Genomic DNA, 22,295 nt, shown 5'->3' with positions numbered 1-22,295 from the left:
TAATACGTTAGTATTTGGCCTAAAGAACTAAAAATTTCTTACTGACAATAACTTCAATGGGAATGACTTTGCTCTGTCTTCTCAGAGCAGATGACATGAAGTTATTTGCTAAAGAGTTGTCAAGGCTCCATCTGTATTTTGTGCAACTGAATAGAACAATTGATGTTGACAAGCCTTAACAAGACAAAAATTCAGATATGAAAGCCATACAGTTCCCGGTCCCTTTCTCTTTTTTTTCTGTCCTCCCACTCACCTCCTGTTCGCTTGTACCGTAACATAAAAGCACACGGCTCGATTTCTTTATTGTTCCTTACACTTTCTGTCCTTGTGTATAATCTCTCACACACTGCCATGCTGAGAAGCTCCAAATGTTTGTCGCATCAGTCATTTTCTCCTCTAACCTTGCCGAGCCCCCGCTGAGTGACTTCTGACCTCCCACCTGTTACGATCTGTCATTGAGTTTGAAAAATGGGCTTTGGAAGGATCAACCCCCAAATAATGGATGAAATATTTATTTATTTATTTTCTGCTTTCAACATTAGAATGTTGAAGGAATGAGTACTACAACACAGAAATTCACTTTTCTGAGCATTTTTGTACTTATGTTTCCAGTTTAATGTCAGGAATAAGCTCCAAATATTGTCATGTTTTATTCTACAACATAAAACACATCAGTAAAACTACCTTGTGACTTTTTACAGCTTTTACATGTCTTGAAAAAAGCAGATGCTATGAGACTACAAAGGTTGTATGGGGTATTAAACTTCATCACACCAAACAGGTAAACTCTGCTTTTCCAGCCTCATTGTGTTTATGCTTGCACTGTATTTTGGCTTCAAAATATGTGTGTAATACTGTTGGGATTCTCCAAGTTATTCTCCTGTTTGTTGGGTTTCTTAGATTAAAAGTCAGTGTTGAGTCTCATTGTACGTTTTATTAAAGCCACCAACCGTGACAGAATACATGACCCAAACAACACTCAAAGATGGATCTGGGGGAGAGAAGTGAATGCGCTGAGGATCTCCTTTTCTCTCTCAGTCAAATCAGATGGCCTCTGGAACAATATATTGCAGAATTTCTGGAGTGAATCTCCTGGTGATTGTTATATACTATTAGATGATTTCATTAATTATGTTCGCTGGCTGGTTCTGATTTCTTTGAAGAAATGAAAGAGGACAATATAAACCATCCAGTCACATCTAGAAAGCATTTGGGTGCTCCAGCTCATCCCAAACCTGTTCCCGAGCCCTCCACAGACCTTACCATCTTTGGTCCTACATTTGTTCCAGTGTGAGAAATCAGCAAGTTAATTTCAGGGAAACAAATTCCAGAGTCTGTTCCAGTGAGATAAATAGAGTCCATTCCAGTGAGAGAAATTCCAGAGTCTGTTCCAGTGCAGGAAATTCCAGAGTTCAACCAACTTCATAATGGCTCTAGCATTTATATGTCTCTGGCCCACACACAGATTTGCTCCAGCCCCTGAGCACAGTCTAGTGTAGGCTCCAGTCCCTGAATCAACTCCAGTGTTGGCTCCAGCACATGGACCTGCTCCAGAGACCACTCCGGTTCACACCACCATAGTTACTCCCAAGAAAAATGGATGTGCTATACGTCCCTAGCCATAGTGGCTAAGCCAAGACACAGGTCAAGCCCATGGATGCCGATCCTCCCTGGCTCCCTGAACTGCTGGCGCCTCCCTGGTTCCCTGATCTGCCGGTACCTCACTGGTCTCCTGTACTACCGGTACCATCCTGGATTGAGGTACTGCCCCCCACCAGTTGGACTCTTTTTGGCACAAGGTGGCATATTCCTGGAGTGGGGATAATGTCAGGGTCATTTTCTGTTTTGTGTGTCTTTTCATTCTGTTCACTTTCTGTTTGCCCAGTTTTAACATAAACTAACAATGAAAAATATTCACAGTGCACTACCTAATGTTAACAAATGCAACATTTAATTTCCTAATGTATTAGTAAATGTTGAAATTAACATGATCTATGATCAATAAATGCTTTAGAAGTATACCGGTAGTTAGTTCTTAGTTCATGTTAACTAATGAAACCTTATTGTAAAGTGTTACTGATTTTATATTTCACATCTATATAAATCTTCATCTATAATATTTGAGTCAAACTCTTCAGTCAAAGGACAGTTCATAGTTTTACTCAATCTAGTTGTTCTTTTTGTCATAAAAGAAAGTTAAGTGCTGACAAGTAAGGCTCATAACCCCAAGCTCTCATAAGATACAAAAAAATTCACAATGACAAGTTTAAAAGGGTTTGTTGCCATTGCGACGTCATTATAGGGCATCCATTAGTCAAAACAAATTCTGTGTATGGAACAGCTTACATTTCATTGAATATTTCACATCAATACTGATTAAAAAATCATCAGATTATCTGCAGCTTTAAGGTGATCTGGTATTGTATAACATCTAGTCGATGTATGCTACAGGCAGCACAGGCCTAACACTAGATCTGTTTACATTGAGAGCGCAGATGTGGCGGTCAAGTAAGGATTCAGTCTGCTCTCTGTGAACTCAATAGCATCACGTTTTCTCTGACATATTCAGGGGACAGAGAGAGTTTCTGTGAAAAGAATTAACCAGATTCCCCTTTCAGAGGAGTGGAGATAAGACAGACAGCTCTTATATACAGAGACAAGGGAAAGAGAGAATAAGACACAGTTAGAAGGAGAAAGACAACACTATGATTCAGCAGAGACCATCACTTCCTCCATATGGTGGCTGTTCTCCTCAGTGGGACTATGGAAGGGGTAATAAATCCCTCTGAGAGGAGAGCACTGTAAAAGGCTCTCAGATGGGGCACATCAGAATACCAATCTCCTCTTCAGATGTCAGACCTCAGGAAGAAATAAAGCCTTGAAGTCAATATGGCCCTAAGAGATTAGAAAATAATCACATTGAAGTTTCAGAAAAGTGAAAGCTTTGGAGATACACCAAAATTAGTGCTGGTCCTCAGTTGGGACGATCTGTGTACATCTCAGAACCAGCCAGCTTTAAACATCTGTATAATGCATAGCAGTCAAATCACAGGTAGGCTATATTGTGTGAGACAATATATTCCTGTCTGAAAATGTGGTTGTAACCCTATACACACACTGATGTCACAATACTCAATATAATTTTGAACCATTCGGTACGGCATTCACGGTTCAATTGCGTTTTTTGCCTTTAATTAAGTTTATTTCGGCTCTTTTTGAGTGTGCCTGTGAGTCTACGCACTGATTTGAGCAAATATCCAATCATATGAACTAAAGTTAAGAGGTGTTTACCCGCGTTTTAAAGCATTGCTGATAAAACATTTCATTTGAAATGTTTAACCGGCAAGGCACGGACTGTTCAATGTATGCACTGTTTTGCATTAAGTGCGCACACTAAACGTTTGTGAAACACACGTGATTACTGGACAGTCTTACTGCGCTAATACTGTCAAATACACACAAGGTTAACATACAGTTGGTTATATCTAAACTAGTGAAAGTAAAATCACGTGCGTCTATATTTGAGATGTGAGCTGGTCTTCAATTGACAGCAGCAGCCTAGTGAACCGCATGTCCTTAAAGGAACAGTTAACCTCTAAAATGATGTTAATTAAAAAAAAAAGACCTTTAATACAGTAGGTTTTAATAAATGTTGTATATTAAAGACTGTTTTTTTTTTTGTTTTTTTGTATTGAACCGTGGACTAACTGTATTGTTGCATCCCTATGTAGCACCTAACCAAAGTTGTAAACCTAAACTTGACATAAACTGCAAACTTGTCCCTAAAATCTGATTGGATGTATTATGGCTGGGATGTTGTTCCAGGATCTACAAATACATAGATGTTGACCTAAGAACATTCGGCAATAGATGAAATCATGTTCACGCAGGGTGACAAAAAGAGTCAGTGTGACATAGAAAACTTGTTGAGAAATCATAAGGAATCATAAGGTGGTTCTGGTTCTGATGCTAAACGTATAATGATTTCATTAATGATTATTTTAGTAGATGCAGAAGAATCCCCCTTCCTGTTTTGTTATTGTTAATTATAGTAAAACTGGGTGGTTCTGTTTTTTTTCTATTCTTGATTGTGTTAATGGGGTGCAGTTTATCATGTCTTAATACTTTTTTTTTAAACGCCATATTTTTCTTATACTTTACCTTTATTCCACCCCACTGTCTCCACTGTCCTTTGAATGGCTCGTTTGCTTCCTGCTTCTATGAAGCCTATCCCTCTAAAAAACACGATGGTCGTAGATGGGTTAGATGTCCAAATGTAGTTTCATGTATTTTTATTGGCTGAAGTGCCAAGCACAGGTTGTCAGGAATGCTACGCCCCTTACCATTACTGGCAGAAGTCACATCTGCGGTGACTAGCGAGGGTTTATGATGTCACCAACCCGGGAAGAAGCTTGTTGTAGTCCAAACCAGCCATTTTTGTAGGCAATAAACTGCCATACCTTTAAAATACAATATTTTGCATTGAACGTTCAGAGCTGTAACTTTGCAGATACTGTTTATGCTCAAGCAGCATTACACACTAACTAAAATTAAAAAAGTGAAATCGCATGCAACCACCCCTTTAACACTCGTTTTCCGTAATTGAAAAAAGGCTAAAATACAATAAAATATTAGATGAAAAACTTTGAAAAATTTGAAATACATTACAAAAAATAAAATAAATTAAAGCTAAACAGAAATTTATAAAAAATCATCAATAAAATCAATAAAAGCTAATCAAAAATATGAACAAATATTACAATAGCATATAAATAATACTAAAATAATACTGTTTTTCAGAATAAATTATTCTAACAAAATTGCCTACCTTGAAAACTCAGCTTAAATTAAAAGTTTCGAAAAAGTTTGTACAAGGAAAAAAACAACAACACTTCAGTCCAATTCAGTCAATGATGATTTTTTATTATAAGTCATAATAGAAGTCAACGGTTTTGACTGCACCGATCCTGTGAATTCCACTTCCTTTTAGACAGATCCTTATGACTGTCATTGAAGAAGAAAGAAATTAGACATTTCCTTAACGTCTTGTTAAGGAGTTATTCCTGTTCCAGATCAAGTTTCAAACGTCCCAAACAGCTGCTATCCAGATAACAACCATGAACAAATATCAAACAAACATTTCATTGTACTGCTGCTTGATCTCTTTGTCACATTCAATGATGTCATGTCAAGACATATTCCTCTTCTTTGCACACTGTTAAAAAGGAATTCATGCTGTTGTCTGATTCATTATGATAACCAGGCAAGTCCTGCTCATGTGAGTGTCTACTCCAGTGTGAAAGATTTCTCCTTCACACCCAAACAAACAAATTAAATTGGGCCTTTTAATTAACACAATGAGCTACATGCTGCCTAGGGCTGTTGGTTTAATTTCCCCTGATGTTCAGCAAGTTAAGGGAATTAACAACGGTGATTATTACAGTCTGTGGATAACTACCTGAACAGGGTTGGGTCAAAATCTTGACACCAATTAGCAAGTTGGTTACCATGGGTTACATTCAGTCATGCATAATCAATTCATCATTAATTCATCAAACTCAATTCATCAAACAACTGGAAGGTTTCAAACTTTTGGTCACACTTTAGTTTTTGGGAACACATATTAACCATGACGTTTGACTCAATAAACTCCTAATTACTGATTATTAGTTAGATTAATAGTTAGTAAGGTAGTTGATACGTTTAGGATTAAGGGATATAATAAATGATTATGCAGAATAAGGCATTAATAAGTGCTTTATAAGTACAAATAAACAGCTAATATGCTACTAATATAAAAGCTAATAAGCAGCTATTTAATAGTGAGTATTGTCCCCAAGCTAAAGTGTCACCAAACTTTTTTATGCCACAGACCCCCAAATTTGATGATTTGCTTGGCAAATGTCGATTAACTTTTCAGATGTGATGTTTTAACTGTGTTATTTCTCTATTAACACACTAGCCTGCATTGAACCGCATAGTGCAAAAAGCAGTGGTTAGAAAAAAGGAAAGAGGAGTAAATACATTTGAATCACTGATTTAGGGTTATCAGGGCCATTACACTGATGTAATGATGTTTTACCCTCAGCGAAAAGAGTAATAAACTTTTCCTAACCTTTGTTTAAGGACTAAAGTAAAGTTAAAATATTCAGAAGGTGGGCCTGGTTACATGGTGACTAAGAAGCTACATCACGAAAATAATGGCAGGACTACAAATAAAGGCACCCTCACATTTCACGATATTTGGGCCGATTTCGGGCCCAATTCTCTCTTTCTGACAGTCGGTAAAATCCTGATTACACTGATGATTCTACAGATTATTTTATCCGATTTTCCTGTGGTGTAATATGTGTTAACAGTAAATTGAATCTGCTCTGAAAAACGTCTGGACAGTAAATATTCCACAGGCTTTGTAACTTTGTAACTTCTCAAAACAAAAACAAAAAAGAGTAAAAAATTGTAGGCTACCTGTTAGGGTATAAGTGGCCGTCACCCGTCACTGGGGTAATACCATTTTTGTACCTCTATGTCAGGGGTAGGCAAGTTTGGTCCTAGAGAGCTGATGTCCTGTAGAGTTTAGCTCCAACCCTACTAAGCCACCATAGTATAAAACTCATGGCTCCCAGCATGCATTGCAGCATTAAGTGTCACCATTGTTGAGATTCATATACTGATTGTTGATAAATTTGTGCTAGGGATGTTAACCGATGACCGTTTGACCGATGGTTGACCGTATCAGCGTTAACTGATCAAAGTTGTTGGTTGTCGGTAAAAAAAAAGAAAGTGATCTCTAAATGCTGCTACAGTTAGCCATCTCATTCCAAGATCTTTTTGTGTGATGTGAACAAATCCCTCACACTCAATTTTTCATAACTCGCCTCACCTGTTTGTACTTAATAAACCAATAAAACAATTAGGCGCGAGGTCACAGCGTTTGGGTTTGCGTGCTCACAAGGTTTGCAAAAAGTAAACAGGCTAAAACACTCGAGGTTAGAGCCAGGGCAGACGACAGTATGAAGTGTGTATTCCGGATAAGATGGGCTTACATTTGGAAATATATTACATCTACATGTCAGTGGTAACACATAAGGTGTTGATCATCATCTTTCTTTATTATTGATAGCACTACCTCGAACTAAAGCGGCGTCTCTTCGGAGCTGTCATTTTTTTTAAACGAGCCGCGGCAATGTTTCAAATGAGCTTCTAACGCTAGACAAATGCCTTTATTTTCAACGCGATCACCTTGTGCTCAAACCATTTTAAAAAAACTAAGGAGCCATTTGTTTGTCGATTACAAACAAACTCCTCGGCGCTGCGTTTGCGGGACTTGTGTTTCGCGGTGTAGAGGATTTTTAAAAAGTGACGTGAGTGGAAGGGAGGCAGCGGCACCGGGACAGTGTGTGTATGTGTGTGAGAGAGAGCAGCAGAGAGATCATAGAGAGATGCGACAAAGTTGCGAAATTGCAGGCGCGGCTCATGGCTGTTATTTAAAATAGCGCAGCATATGTTAAACTAATCGGTTAACCGGTTTCAATCGGCTAATGAGGCTCGGTGGTCGGTCAAGAAAATGTTTAGTTTTCGTCATCCCTAATTTCTGCGTCTGAACTGGTTTCCTCCTAGAATGTATTTAAAAATCTAAATTCTTCATGACAATTATTGTTTATGGCCTTTTTAAAAGAATATAACACTTGTTAACACTGTAGCAAAAATCACAAGCTCACATAAAAAGCCAAGTCAAACTGACCAATTTAGGAAACACTGATCACCATAATGGTAACCAAATATTTTCAATAAAACATCAACATCTCACACTGTTAATTCTCCAAAAGAGATGTCTTTCAGGGTTGGAGCCAAACTCTGCAGGACAGTGACTAAGTGACTTTCCTCTAGAGGAAAACAATGGTATAATTGTACCCTAGGGACCAATATGTACTTTGAAAGGTACAGTTATACGTTTTGTTCCCCAAGGAATATTCAACAATATTCTAGTTTCTCTAGATATCACCTAATTGCTTTTGAAAAATAATAGAATATCTTTCCTAAGTTGCACAATAATTCTTGACCAGTTAAACTATCATAAGTTTGATGCTTCATGTCAAGGGTATGTTTAAATGCATAAGCAATATTAGTACACTGTAAAAAAAAAAAAATGTTGTTTTTTGTTGGTTTATCTTAAAAAAGTAAGTAAAATTTAAAATGTTGAGTTTATTGACATTAAAAATTTGAGTTGATACAATGAAGGAATTTTGTTTAATAAATAGAAACTCAAAATATTATTGTATCTGAACAACATAAAAAAGTGTATAAATCATAAAATAAAATAAAAATAGCACAATTTGGCATGTTTCACTGCGTCATCAGAAATAAAACACACACAATTACCCAATATGCATACAAAATCTTTACTAATATTTTAATAAAGGTTGTCGAATCTCCAAAAATGTGTATTGTATTAACTCAAATTTTTAATTTCAATGAACTCAAAATTATAAGGCAACCAGGCAACTTTTTTTCTAAATAATATTTTACAGTGCAGTAATAGTAACACCATAATCTAAAAGTGTATAGGCCGCATGGCCAAAGTAGCCTACACAACATTCTTTACAAAACCCATTTATTTCATAATAAAAAGCTTTCCAAAATTGATAAAAAGCTTTCCAAATTGATAATGCCTTGGTGTCCTGTTAAACAGCCATTCCTCTTTAGTGCACCATCTATGTAGGTCAGGCATACAGTTTGGATTTGAATAACTCTTTAGTTTAATATTGCATGTTAGTGTGTAGTTCTTTGTCCATCAGTGTCTGTTGTCCTGGCATGCAGTGAGTTGGCAGGGAAACAAACACACTGTTTGTAGTAGCAATGACTCACAAATTAACAGAAGCTAGAAAATGGGCCAGTGAAACCAGCCCATCATCGGTCTATGGCTTTTTCAATCCATCTCTTTTCAACCTCCACAGCTGCTGACTTTCAACTGGTTTGACTCACACTCTCAATCTGAGTCTTAAAGATGTGAGCAGTGTGCCAGTGTATGCTGAACGTCTACCTGAATAGAGACATTCAACTTCTAACCAATAGGTCTCTGCATCACTCTCTTCTTCTCTTTCATTATATCTTTTTTTCTCAAACCTCATGCACCTATTTAATGACAATGCGGTTCAGGGTACCATTTTAGAGAACTCACAATGGCTATATTCTTTGTTGTCATCAGAGGCTTGCCAATTGTAACTTTCATTATCATGCAAATTACATCACTACGACACGCCCCATATTGGAACTGACTGGTCAATGAGAACTAACCTTGGGCTAAATTCTGTTAACACACAGGTGAATGAATGGAGCGGAGATTTGGAGATTAGCAGATGAGTTAGAACTTGATTTTTTGTGTCAAAAGTCGTGAGAAAGGGCGGGTCTTTGCCTCTGGCAATGTTATCTCACAATTTTTAAGATCAAGTTTAAAGCAAAATCCAGTTAACATTCAGAGGGCGTTTTATAAATTGATCTTGTGAAAAAGTCTATTTGGCTCTTAAACATAAAAAGTACAGAGGAACCTGTTTCACACCACAAACATAAGCAAACCGTATTTATTTCTGTGGCCATATTAATAGTTTACACCATTCTCGCTGTGCACATAGAATAGTGTTTCTGAGCCAATCAGAGTTTTGCAAAAGCTGCTGCTTTTGCCATTCATAGTGTGCTAAGAAAACACTGAAAATGTATTAAGAACAAGCCAATCTCATGACAAGTTGTAGCCTAGAAAACTAGATGCACCCTAGCGGCAGCAAATCTAATCTGCCCATGAGTGTCATCTAGCAACTCTCAATACACTTCTGAGCTGTAAAAGCCAAACTCTGGTCGGGCCAGTCACATAGTGTATAGAGTTGATGGGCGGGGCTTAACGTAATGACGGCCGAGTTGCGCTTGCGTGCTTCTAGTAAACACAGAAACTGGCGAAACAGCGGTCTTTCGAATCAGCTTTGACCGCGACTCTGGAAGACTTGGAGTTAGGGGTGACCCCGAATAGTCGAGGATTCGATGCATCGATATGCGGAGCCTGATTCGACCACCTATCTCACGGTCGAATCTTCGCCGGTGTTATGAAACGAGGATCATACCATTTTGCCAATATGGGGGTGCTCAATATTTTAAAGATGTGTCGCGGCGCTGAGCTGAGCTGAGCATAGGTGTGCGACCCCTTTAAGGTCGCTGAGCTTCGCACCGCGCCTTTAAAATTAGAACACGTTCAATGAGTGTACACACACCGGTGGCAGCATTCAGCGTCTGTCCGCGGCCACTCAGGAAGTTGTTTAAAATCCTGCTGCACCACAGAGCGCTTTCGTGCAGCTCATCTGTCAGTCAATTCAAAATTGAGCTCGCGTGTATGTGTGCGTCAGGTGACGGTGTGAGTGAGATCCTTTGGCGAGCGGGGTTGAGCTTCGCGTACGTCTTCACACGCTTTAGGCACAATCGGCTTAAGTACGTGCATGTAAATTAACTCAAAGTGTTCTTTTCCTCTCTAGGCAGGTATTTTTTTAGGTTTATTTATCAAAATGTTCTTTTATATATTTGTGTGATGTTCTGTATTTCGATCGTGGCTTAAACATGTTATGAGAAAACGGTTTATGAATGTTTATCCACCACATTACCTTTCAGGCTATTTAAACCTAAATAAGAAAGCCATTGTCAGTTCGTCTGTCAGTTGGCAGGCAGTTTTGGTCACTTTATTAAAAGTTGTTGTGTGCAGTGTGTAAAGGAAAATAAAAATAGTTTTACCCTTCTGCTGACAGTGTCGTGCCCCTTCCAACCCATTCACACACACAGATGATCCGACTATCAGTCGACCATAGAGAGATTCGACAATTCTGATTCGATTGTCTAAATCCTTAGTCGAGGACAGCCCTACTTGGAGTTAAGCTTTTCTCTGAGAAAAGAACAAAGAACGGCACTGAAGTCATTCTTAAAAAGGGAAGATGTGTTCAGAGTTTTGCCGACCGGATATGGCGAATGTTTAATGTATCAACGAGCTCAGTTTTACCTTCGTTGCTCTGGTTGGTTGTAGTGCTATCCTATCGCGTGCAGAGGGAGTTTGAAAGACAACCGTTTATCCCGCCCCTCGGATTGAGCCCTGTCTATGGTGAGTTTCCAGACCAAACATCTTGATGTGGGTCTGGCTTGTCAGGCTAAAAATGGCTACCAATTCAACAAAAACAATTATTAACAATGCGTTTTTTTGTTTGTTTGTTTGTTTGTTTGTTTGTTTTTTAAATTGGTTTATATGAAGCATCATAATATTACATGGTGAACTACTACTTTGATGCAAGTTCTACATCAAAGTAGAACTTGCTTTGATTTCCATATTGAGTTACAATATGGAAATTTACAACCCAAATTCAAAATTTCATTCAGCAATTTTCATTTCCGTTCTCAGCAGAGACTGCAAACGTCAAATCCTGCAAACGTCAAATAAAAAAATGCTGCCCCAGGAAGCTTAAAGGGTTAGTTCAATACTTACCCTAATGTCGTTCGACACCCGTAAGACCGCCGTTCATCTTCGGAACACAAATGAAGATATTTTTGTTGAAATCTGATGGCAATATCGATGGAATATATTCATTTGTGTTCTGAAGATGAGGTAATACGGGTGTCGAACAACATTAGGGTAAGTAATTAATGACAGAATTTTAATTTTGAGTGAACTAAACTTTTTGTTATGTTGTTTGTCATTTGTTATGTTTCTTTAGCTATAAGTACATAACATTTATGTTTAAAAGTTTCCCATATGTCTATGTTATACGTTTCAGCATCTTTCCAAATGAACAAAAATGTACCTGAAAAAGTTCTGTATTGATAACTGTATATTAAACATGAGACCAGACTGACAGAAGTTAGTGGCTGTTTTAGTTACACTGCAGCTTTACTTCACTACGCTGCTTATGCTTGCAGTGTTAAAACAGTCAGAACGTGTGTGTGCTCAAGTCTCTTAGCTGTAAACTAATCCCACAGCGCTCACGGTCAGGTCAGCCCAGGTCAGGTACACTACTGCATATGCGTGCATATTCTACAAAGACCAGTTGCTGTTTTTCATAACTGGTATAGTGCCCAATTAAAAAAAAAATACTTATTATTATTTGTCTTATCACTAGGCTGGTTATTTCCTAACCTGGTTTCTCATACGTGAATATAACAGAGGAAAATCTTCACTGGTATTGTCCGCGATGTGTTTTTATTTAACAGGCTCAAGGTAAATCAAATCATTTATTTAAGTTCAAGCACAAATAGTTCTTTGAAATTTCCATATTGCTTGGAATTGTTGTGTGTTTGAGTCTGTATGAGCTGCTTACATACTGTCACAAGTGCTAGTCTATACTAAGTCTTTAACAGCTTACATTCAACAGTCATCCCTTACACTGAGGTACCTATTGCATATACAAATACCCTTTCATTTAAGCCTGAGACAGACATAAATAGTCTCTACTGCAGAGTATACTGACACATCACAGAGCACATAGTAGAGATTATCAGGGCTTTACAATAAGAACACACAGAAAGCTGCATGCAAATAACGAATTGACTTATCTTTCGCATCTTCTTGCGCTTGAACGGACAGATACACACAAATATGTCAAATGTCAAAATGTCTTGCTGAATATCCTTGTAAACATATTCAGTTATGTCTTCAGTTTACGAAAACCGTTTCCACTTTCACCATATTGGACCCATGCATTAGTTATTAAAGTGACAGCAGCCTAATATAAATGCTGCTGCTGTCTGTGTCCTTAAAGGGTTAGTTCACCCAAAAATGCTCAGCCAATTCTGTTATTAATTACTCACCCTCCTGTCATTCCAAACCCGTAAGACTAATGCAAATAAATTGAGTGATTTAATCTGAATTTTCTGAACAGACCCGATCACTTTATATTATGAACAGATTGTATAGCTTTTATTCACATATAGCCCCGGTTTCACAGACAGGGTTAGATTAAGCCAGGATTAGGACTTCATTAGTTCAATTAGAGCATTTAAGTAGCTTTTTAAACCTGCCCTAGAAAAATAAAACAAAAAAACAATACTGGTGTGTATATTGAGACAAAACACTGACATATTTTAAGACAAGTTCCTTTCAGTTTAATTTAAACATGCGTTTTATAAGTTTAAGCCTTCTCTGTGAAACAGGCCAACAAACATTGGTAACACTTTAGATTACAGCCTGAAAAGTACTGCATAAGTCAAACAAATTTACAGCATAACATTCGGGAAATTATTTCAGTATACTGTACATAAAGTATGTATGTGTAGGTATAAGTGAAGAATGTAATATTTGTGAAATAAAGGGTAACTACCAGAAAAAATTACAAATTATGTAAACTTTTTAAGTAAGGGGTAATTATCCGTGTAGTTAGATGGTAAGCGGTGCTTGTAATTCTGTGTAGTTACAGGGCAAGTGTGAATCTGTAAATTAAAGTGGACTTTTGTTACCCTCTTGTTTCCTGCAGTAACAGGGTAAATACAATAAAAAAAAATAAAAAAAACCTTTCAAAATAGATTTCTGACACTTTTTTATTTATTAATTTTGTAAAATATAATTTTAATTTCAAATACTAACGTCCTGACAAAGTACGATCCCTCGGGATCGTATGGATTACTGCAGTTATTGATGTATGTGCTGTTTGATGCTTCAACTTTTAGGAACCCAAATTAGTTTTCATTAGCAGAGATTCTTTTTCTGTGTTCATCTGAAGAAAGACAGTCGTAAACATCTCGGATGACATGAGGGTAAAAGAAGAGTAAATGGTGAAGACATTTTATGGGTGTCTTGTTTTTGTTTTTTTTTATACATAATACAGAATATAGATACATAGGATTCCTTCTCAAGATCCATCCGTGGCAAGAACGAAAAAGAAGAGCAACAAGAGGAAGAAGGCAAGTAAGAGAAACGATTAACGTTAAGTGTTTTAAATCTGTTTTGAAAGGTTTTTTTTACAAATAAAAGTTTCCAAGTGATATCAGATTGTGAAGTTTTTATCGTACTTACCCTATAACTGCATGAAACAAGAGGGGAACAAACACCACTTTAATTTACAGCCGCAGATTCATACTTACCCTGTAACTACACCAGATAATTACTCCTCAATTAAAAATACTTTTTACAGTATAATTACTTTCTATTTATACATACACTGGGTTGTTTTTAACCCAGCATTTTTAAGAGTGTACTTTATAGTAAAAACTATAAAGACTGAAAGTTCCGCTGTAAATTTGTTTTACACAGTACTTTCTGGGCTGTAATCTAAAGCATTACCTACATCAATGCACATGGTAGTATAAACAGAAGCTCAAGCATGCTTGCTTGACGTGCAAGAATCAATAAGTTTCATTCTGGTGTGCTGAATATTTTAATATATGAATATAATATACTTTATATTATTTAGGCTAGTCCTTTTTTTGGAATCAAAAACTGTGAAATTACACCTGTTTTTAAAGTCTATTAAAATACATGGTTAAATGGGTCAAAACCAACCATTTTTTTTAATTTTTAATTTTATTTTATTCGAGGCCAATGAAAAGGCAAGTAAAAATGTGAACCACTGGCCTGATTAGGCCAGTCGAAATAATCCTTAGTGTTAAACCCTTAGTATATAACCATAATTCTGAAAACTAGCTTGTTTTTGGAGTAGAGAGTCTGACATCTCACAGACTGTTTCCTTAACATCTGTTCGAGAAGACAGGCGTGTGCTTTCGCGCATGTATGCGTCTGCGTGTTTGTCTTGGGGAGGTCTGCTTAAATATTCACAGAGGTGCCTTGCGCTCCCAGACTGTAAATGAGCAGGCTTACAGCGGGAGTCCTGAACTCTGGTGGTCCAAACATGTCTCTTTAAGTGTGTAAATCTGGATGGTTTAGTTTTCCAGTGCTGTTTTTATACCTAGAATGCACTCTGTGAACGCCAGCTCTCACATAGCTAACACGACCAAGAAAAAGCAGCAAGCTGCTTGGCAGGTTGACAGCATGGGGTCAGCAGGGCCAGGCAAAACACAGACGCCGCCACCACCGTCACTGCTGTCTGATGGAATGAGTGAGAAAAGGGAGAGAGCAATTGATAAAATGAAAGAGAGAGAGAGCACGCTTGCATCATGATATGTTAAAAATTATTTTCTAATGATATAAAATTATGCAATCATGCATCAATAGTGTATTTTAATTCCCATATAGGTCCAAATTTACTAACAACTTGTGCCAATGCAAACTCTCTTTTGGCTTTAAAAACTGCTGTCAGTATTTACTAAAGACACACAGTGATAAATTAGCGCTAGAAAAGGCATGGACACAGTTATTTTTGCGGCTGACCATATTGCATATGCATTTGTAGGAGTTTCCCTTTCAGGCAAAAAAATTATAGGAGGAGAGTGTTTAAATGATTCATGCAAAGTGATTTACACAGTTTTGCGCTAGTTAGTTATTAGTTACTGTTATTTGCACCATTATTTAACGCCCAAAAAAAGCATGTGTTAAACCAGATGGTAATTTGTGATGCTCTTGGTAGATTGCGTTGGTCATTATGGAAATTAACCGGCTGAGTCTGTGTTCTTTAATTTGTACATAATTTCCACTAATACTAATTGTTTAGTAAATCTGGCCCTAAAGTAACTATAGTTTGCAATCATTACTTTTACATGGGTCTCGCATTTTAGCATTGTCACTGTGATTAACTTCAGGGGGAAAAAAATATTTAGGCTTTTATTCACTTATAAACATTGATCAGCGAACATTAACAGAAGCTCAACAGAACCTGCTTGACACGTGAAAACAAACCTCTTGAGCAAACACATTCTGCGTAACACACAAGAATGAACCTTATTGGTTCTCACACGTCAAGCAAGCATGTTTGAGCTTCCGTTTACCATAACTGATGTGTGTGTTGATGAATGTTTATATGTTCAATCTGTTCAACATATAAAACAAATCGTGTCTTCAGGAAATTTGGACTCAACCGCTCAGTTCATATGCATTATTTTTATGATCTCTTTATGAACTTTTTAAAGCGACAAAGCGGTAACATTGACTGTCAGTGGAGGGACAGAAATCTCTCAGATTTCCTGAAAATATAAAGCACTAAAACGAAGTCAGAGAAAGAAATCAGTATGTGAGCAGATGACAACAAACAACAGAGTGTGTGGTAATATGCAGAGAAGTTTGCCGTCAGCAGGAAGTGATGTCATTGTTTACAGGGGCCAGAGTTAGGGGGAAGAGGTTAAAGAAAGAAACAGCAAAGACAAAGACACAGTCCTGCAGTGTGCTCAGATCTTGCCGCAGTGGAGACCTCCATTCCAAACTGGGGGGAGGGATTACATAACACATGGAAAATCATCCAAAGAACGAAAACAGGCGGCCTCTGTGTTGCCAAAGGAGCCTGTTCCACCCTCTCCCCCAGCCTATAACACAGCTGATGGATCCAATTTATCTACACTACAGTTCAACAGAGTTCGCTTTCAGTCACATGCAAAAGTTATACACAGAATTATGTTTAATAGACTTTGTTCCCCAGAACAGATGTACTAATAAAGATCAGATGAAGGTTTTTAAAAATGGTGCAATACAAAGTTAAATGTGAGTGGTTACCAATGTAAACTGTGCAGTCGCTAGGGTGTTTTGAGATTTTTTACATCAAAGAAGGCGGAGCCACAGAGCACGCCTACCTATTGCGTCCTCGCCACAGACCAAAGGTACTTTACAATCCATAACACTTTTCCAGAAAGTTCGCTTCAGCAAGCTGTTTGAACTCCAAACAAACTTTGTTTAGGGCTGATTTTGTTCGTAATGACGTAACACCAGTTCGTTCTTAAATTTTGCCTGAAGTGTATTCTCGGCCTTAAAGGATTAGTTCACTTTAAAATGAAGATTACCCCATGATTTACTCACCCTCAAGACATCCTAGGTGTGTATGACTTTCTTCTTTGATGAACACCATCAGAGTTATATTAATATAACATGCATCCATCCCTTATAAACATAGTCCAAATTGCTCCGGAAGGTTAATAAAGGCCTTCTAAAGTGAATAAATGGGATTTTGTAGGAAAAATATACATATTTAAAACTGTATAAAGTAAAATATATAGCTTGCAGCAGAACGCCTGTATACAACTTATGAAAAAGCATAATTGGCGTGACATTTGACGTCAGAGAGTAAGTGTTTTGAATTGCGAGAGGCGTTACAGTGTATAAGTTGAATATGGAAGGTGGTCTGCCGTAAGCTAGATATTTTAAAGACCACGTGATCATTTGGGGATCATTTGTAAACAAATCTCACAATGCTATTCTTCTATATTAGATCTGACAGAAGGAATGGTGCAACACACTTACGTGAGTAAAACGTGTTTTTTATATGTAATAGTATTGCATTGGTATAGATCGTTTTGCTTATGTGTACGTGTCTAAAAGAAACATACAGTACCTTTAGCACGCTGGACTCAGACATGTATGGGCAGGGCCGGCGTTTGCTATAGGCGAGCTAGGCGGTCGCCTAGGGCGACAATTGTGTTAGGGGCGCGAGCGCGCTCCAGTGCCGCCCATTACTTCCCAATCCCATTAAGCATATAATCGGAACAAGCGAAATACAACATAATGTTCATGAAACATAATCATCATAGGGCGCCCCCTCAGCCACACGTTTAATTACTTATCAACCTGATTATTGGATTGAATTGATGGTGATTATTGATTATTAGTTCAGGCATTAGGTCAGGCAAGTGCTCATCTTGCGCGTTCATCAAAAATGAGGCGCCTAAACCCGCGGGTGCACAGGGACGGAAAAAGAGAAAGGAAGAAAATCGAAAGAAAGCCCAGTATAGAGGTTAGTCTTCTTATCTCAGCCAATAAGTTGTCAAACAAATCAAAAAATTACTTAGTATCAATCTTATCAACTAATATTTATTTTATAAATATTATTAATATTGTCACTAAGCTATCACTTGCTAGTTTTCTACATAATTACTATACGTATTGCAAACATAACTTCACTGACAATAATCTACAATAACCTACATGGATGTCCTTTAAATATCAAAAGTCCAGTTCGTTATGAATATGGATAACGTATGCACGTTAGTTATAAAAAGTACAAACGCTCTCTACGTGGGCGTCGGAAGGAAATAAATACGGCCTCTCGTTTTTTTTTTTTACTGGAGCAGCCTAACGATAGATACCATATTATTTACATTAAACACAAATATGCTGTGTTCACTAAATGCATTACAGTGGCTGTGGTGTAGTGGTAAGACGCACGGCATAAAGATTTGATGCAGATCGATCAGAGGTTCGATCCTGCCTTTTACCACACTCGCTCTATTCCCTTTTCCCATCACATATCAGATCGGAAAGGCATTTATTTTCAATAAAAAGTGAGAAAATGTTTGAAAAGTGGAAATAAAGCGTCGAACGTGTTTAATAATAAGTGCTTCTCGGTTAGGGGTAGGCATAGGAAAACAGATGTGTGCTGAATTAGAATAGAGACGATAAAAGTGAGTGGAGTGGGGTGGGGTGGGGTGGGGTGGTGGGCGCAAAACTCCATCTCGCCTAGGGCAACCAAAGAGCTAGAGCCGGCCCTGTGTATGGGCCAGGGCTCGCAAAGCTCCCGAACGGAAGTCTGTCGGCAGGCCGATGAATCTCGGAATATTCCTTTCTTGTTCTGCTATTCTCTCTCTCTTGAATTGACATTTGAAGGGCGCACTTGCGCATGTGCACTCTGCGCGTGGTTCGTGCTTATTTCGAATGATCGTGCAGGCTATGTAATACAAAAATAATAGTCAAATCAATCGCGGGTGGATGAGAAATAGATCATTGTGTTTGTTTGATAAAGACGTACTTGAATCATTCCGGTTGCCGGTTTCAAAACAACCCCTCCCTCATGTTAACTGAACTGACAGGGGCATAGATATGACAGGAGCTGAAGCTCATTAAATATGCAAATCTTATCCAATCCTATCCGTGGGCGTTTACTTCCAAGTCTCCAGTGCAGCACGCCCATCAAAACCCAGCGTTTTGGAGAGAGCCTCAAAACCATTGTAGAAAATAGCCTATTACTTATTAGTTATGATGTTTTTGAATGTAAAAACCAAACGAACGTCATTGGTTGACCTCAGACAATAGTATAAAAAAAATTAAAAAGACAGTTATGACACATTTAAAGTGAACTACTCCTTTAAGTATGAGATTTTTTTCACCCATTTTATGGTCCATTGGATAAAAACTATAAGAATATACAAATAGAATAGTAATAGCATACATTTCTTCAGGATTCAATGTCATATTAACAATACTTCACTCGTCGTCATTTAATTTGCATGCATAAAAGGGAATCCGACAAGACAAGTATTCAAATGATGGACCAATTTGCTCTTAATGTGCCAAGTGCAGCAGGTCACTTGATAGTAATGTCTGTCAAGAGGACAGAGTGCATTATCGACTTATAATGTCCATTAGCACTTATTGGTTGCATTTGTGGGTCACGATCAATATATAATAGCTTTTCAGTCCTATCCGAGGCCTCCAATACTTACATTTATTTTCCTAGCAAAAACAATTGACATGGTTAAATGTGGCCTTCACTCCAGGATATGCTACTGTCTCAGACTAACCCTGTGGCCAGGACAGACTTCACTATGTTAGTGTGTGGTCTACCTCCCTCAGTCAGATGTGTGCTGCCATTGCCAAGGGGAACCATGTGACCCTGAGAGGGATTGGCCAGGGGAACCAATTTCTCCTCTGCTTACAACCAACTGCTCACTTTTGCTGTAATAGAATACTTTTATAAAAGAGCCTAAAAGTATTAGACACAAAGTTCCTCTTTGCATGCTACTATTTTTATGGACACGTGTGTTAACGAATGCAGAGTAAAATTTTAGAAATAGTCTAAGCTGCCACATGCTGTACAAATACGTGCTAAACTTTGCCCCACACCTTAACAACATACACCTGTTGTCTACTTTGTAATAACTCTGCATGCACGTGTCAGGTGACAATACAAGTACTAAAAAATATTGTCTATTCTGGACTATGCAAAGATTTGCAGCACACATGCAATGCATGTTAACTGTGCATGTTAAAACTCAAATCACCTCCATTAAAAAATGAACGCATTCTATATGTTCTACAAAACTATTATGCTTAACTATTATATGAAACATGCTTTGTTCCTTAAATGAAACCTGAAATCTGCTTATCAGTGCAGAAAGATTTCAAGCATTTCTCTTGATATTTAATATGGTAAATTAAGGTTTATATAGGATGATAAAAAAATAGGTTCATCAGCACAGCGTATTGAGATGCTATGAAGAATATGTAATGCTGGGAGAATCCTTTTATATAAAACAATGAAGGCGTAGCAGTGCAATGTGGCAACCTCATTGTCAAATGACATATAGACAAAAGGAACATGATCAAACAAATCGCAGCTGTTTTCTTAAGAACAAATGCTTACTTTTATTCGTCATGTATTAGACAATGGGTTAATTGTGGTACTCTAATATATTTTTGGTATTAGAGTAAGTTTTAGCTATCTACAGATAAGATGAGAGCTAATAAATAAAACATTTCTCAAATAGATATATCAAATAGAATAAATAAAATCTAAGATAAAAAGCAAACATATGATAAGTTAAAATGTAAAAGAAAATAACACTGGATCAAGAAGAGAAAAATATTACAAGAATAATAACATTTAGGCTATTTTACATTTGGCAGGTGGGAATGTAATATAGCTATTTATTTCTATAGGAGACTGACATACATTAGAGTAATTAGCTTATAAACAATCAATTCCGAGTTGCATGATGTGAATAGGTATAAACAAATAAGTCTTATTATATCTAATATTTCGTTTGCCATGCAAAAGCTATTGTCTAAGAATCTATTTTATGCATCAATAATAAGATAAACACGTGATGAACACATATATCGTATACAATGGAAAAGAATGGAACACCTACCATTTTTCCTCCTTATTTGATTAAGTTGTTTTACTGATATTCCATTTCAGGTGTGTAGTTATTCTTTGGGCACTTTGTCTCGAGCTCTTTTCCATGTGCTCAGAGCACGCGCTCCGCGGCATGCGCTGGGTACAGTCACATACAGTCGATGACGTCACATTAATACAGCTGCGTCGGGGAAAAAAACACAGTTTTTCAGTCGGCATGGATTCGTGCAAAAGGCAGTTATTGCTTTTGATAGAGCTCAGCACTGAGCGTTTAGACAAAGGAAAACGAGTGCAAAGCATTGCTGTGACAAGCATGCCTTGATGCAGGAATTGTATGAATCATCATCATCATCATCATCATCATCATCATCATCATCATCATCATCACATAAAATGCTTACTAGCCTAATCATAGACGTTTATAACAACACATGACAGGATTTGATATAAAAAATAAATAAATAAAAACTTTATAAAACACTACAATAGACTAATCTAAATGCGGTGAATTATTTGGGCGGGTGGGAGCATCTGACCGTTTGACCCCTTCATCGGTTTATTTATTTATTTATTTATTTATTTATTTATTTATTTATTTGTAGGCTAAATGCAAAAGATGGATTACTAGTTAGTTCACCTATCTGTAAAATAGACGTTCGAACAGAATCTGCATTCCCTTAACCAAATAGCCACCACAGATCAAACAGAATCTAATGGAACATCGTTAAAACATAAACGTCATTATTTAACAGCGTATATTGTTCATTTAAATACAAAAACAAACATTTCATTTTCCTTTGGAAACTTAAAAAAATATATTGTTTTACTTAAAAATCAAAAAAGCTGTTCATAGTTGTCACATGACGTCACACTATTTAGGAACGCCCACCTTGAGGGCACAATTTCCCACCAGTTATTTTTTCCAGAATTGTACAATCAATGTATGCATTTCAATTTACAATATAAACAAACAAGCAGCTTTAGAATTTTAGAACTTCCTTTTTGCAGTAGTATTTGTGTTGTCAAAGAATAGCTGGTGAAGTGGATTTATGCTACTTATTGTAGAGCTAACCGAAGTTATCATCGACATTGTAACCCAGCAAGCAATAGCCATTTCACCGTATAGCTGATTTAGTTCGGCTATGAGTAACCCAATTCCTGCCAAAATAACTTTGAATTTGGTTACATGTCAGTTTTGCCAAAATAATTTGCGAGATGTATGATATTCCATCATGTAAGAAAACAGTGATTACAACGTGTTTCATTTCTTTGGTTAGACGACTATTATATTTTCACTGCCAGCTCAGATTTTGCCTAGACATCAGGGCTGAT

General features: G+C 37.3%; 1 long non-coding RNA gene across 2 annotated transcripts; it reads right to left on the bottom strand.

The window, feature by feature from the left end:
- Positions 1-607: 607 nt before the first annotated feature.
- LOC137064198 (uncharacterized) lies at positions 608-21,298 on the bottom strand. 2 transcript variants are annotated; one of them, XR_010901523.1, is made up of 5 exons: positions 20,977-21,298; positions 4,344-4,460; positions 4,162-4,235; positions 2,722-2,895; positions 608-1,810 (listed from the first exon to the last, which is right to left on the bottom strand). It is a non-coding gene; the product is annotated as an uncharacterized lncRNA (long non-coding RNA). The 2 variants fall into 2 exon arrangements; XR_010901522.1 differs by lacking the exon at positions 2,722-2,895.
- Between the last annotated feature and the right edge of the window lie 997 nt (positions 21,299-22,295).

Source organism: Pseudorasbora parva, chromosome 24, assembly GCF_024679245.1.
Source record: "Pseudorasbora parva isolate DD20220531a chromosome 24, ASM2467924v1, whole genome shotgun sequence".
NCBI classification, from domain to species: domain Eukaryota; kingdom Metazoa; phylum Chordata; class Actinopteri; order Cypriniformes; family Gobionidae; genus Pseudorasbora; species Pseudorasbora parva.
The sequence above is the reverse complement of the archived record's forward strand: the minus strand, read 5'-3'. Positions and strand labels throughout refer to the sequence as shown.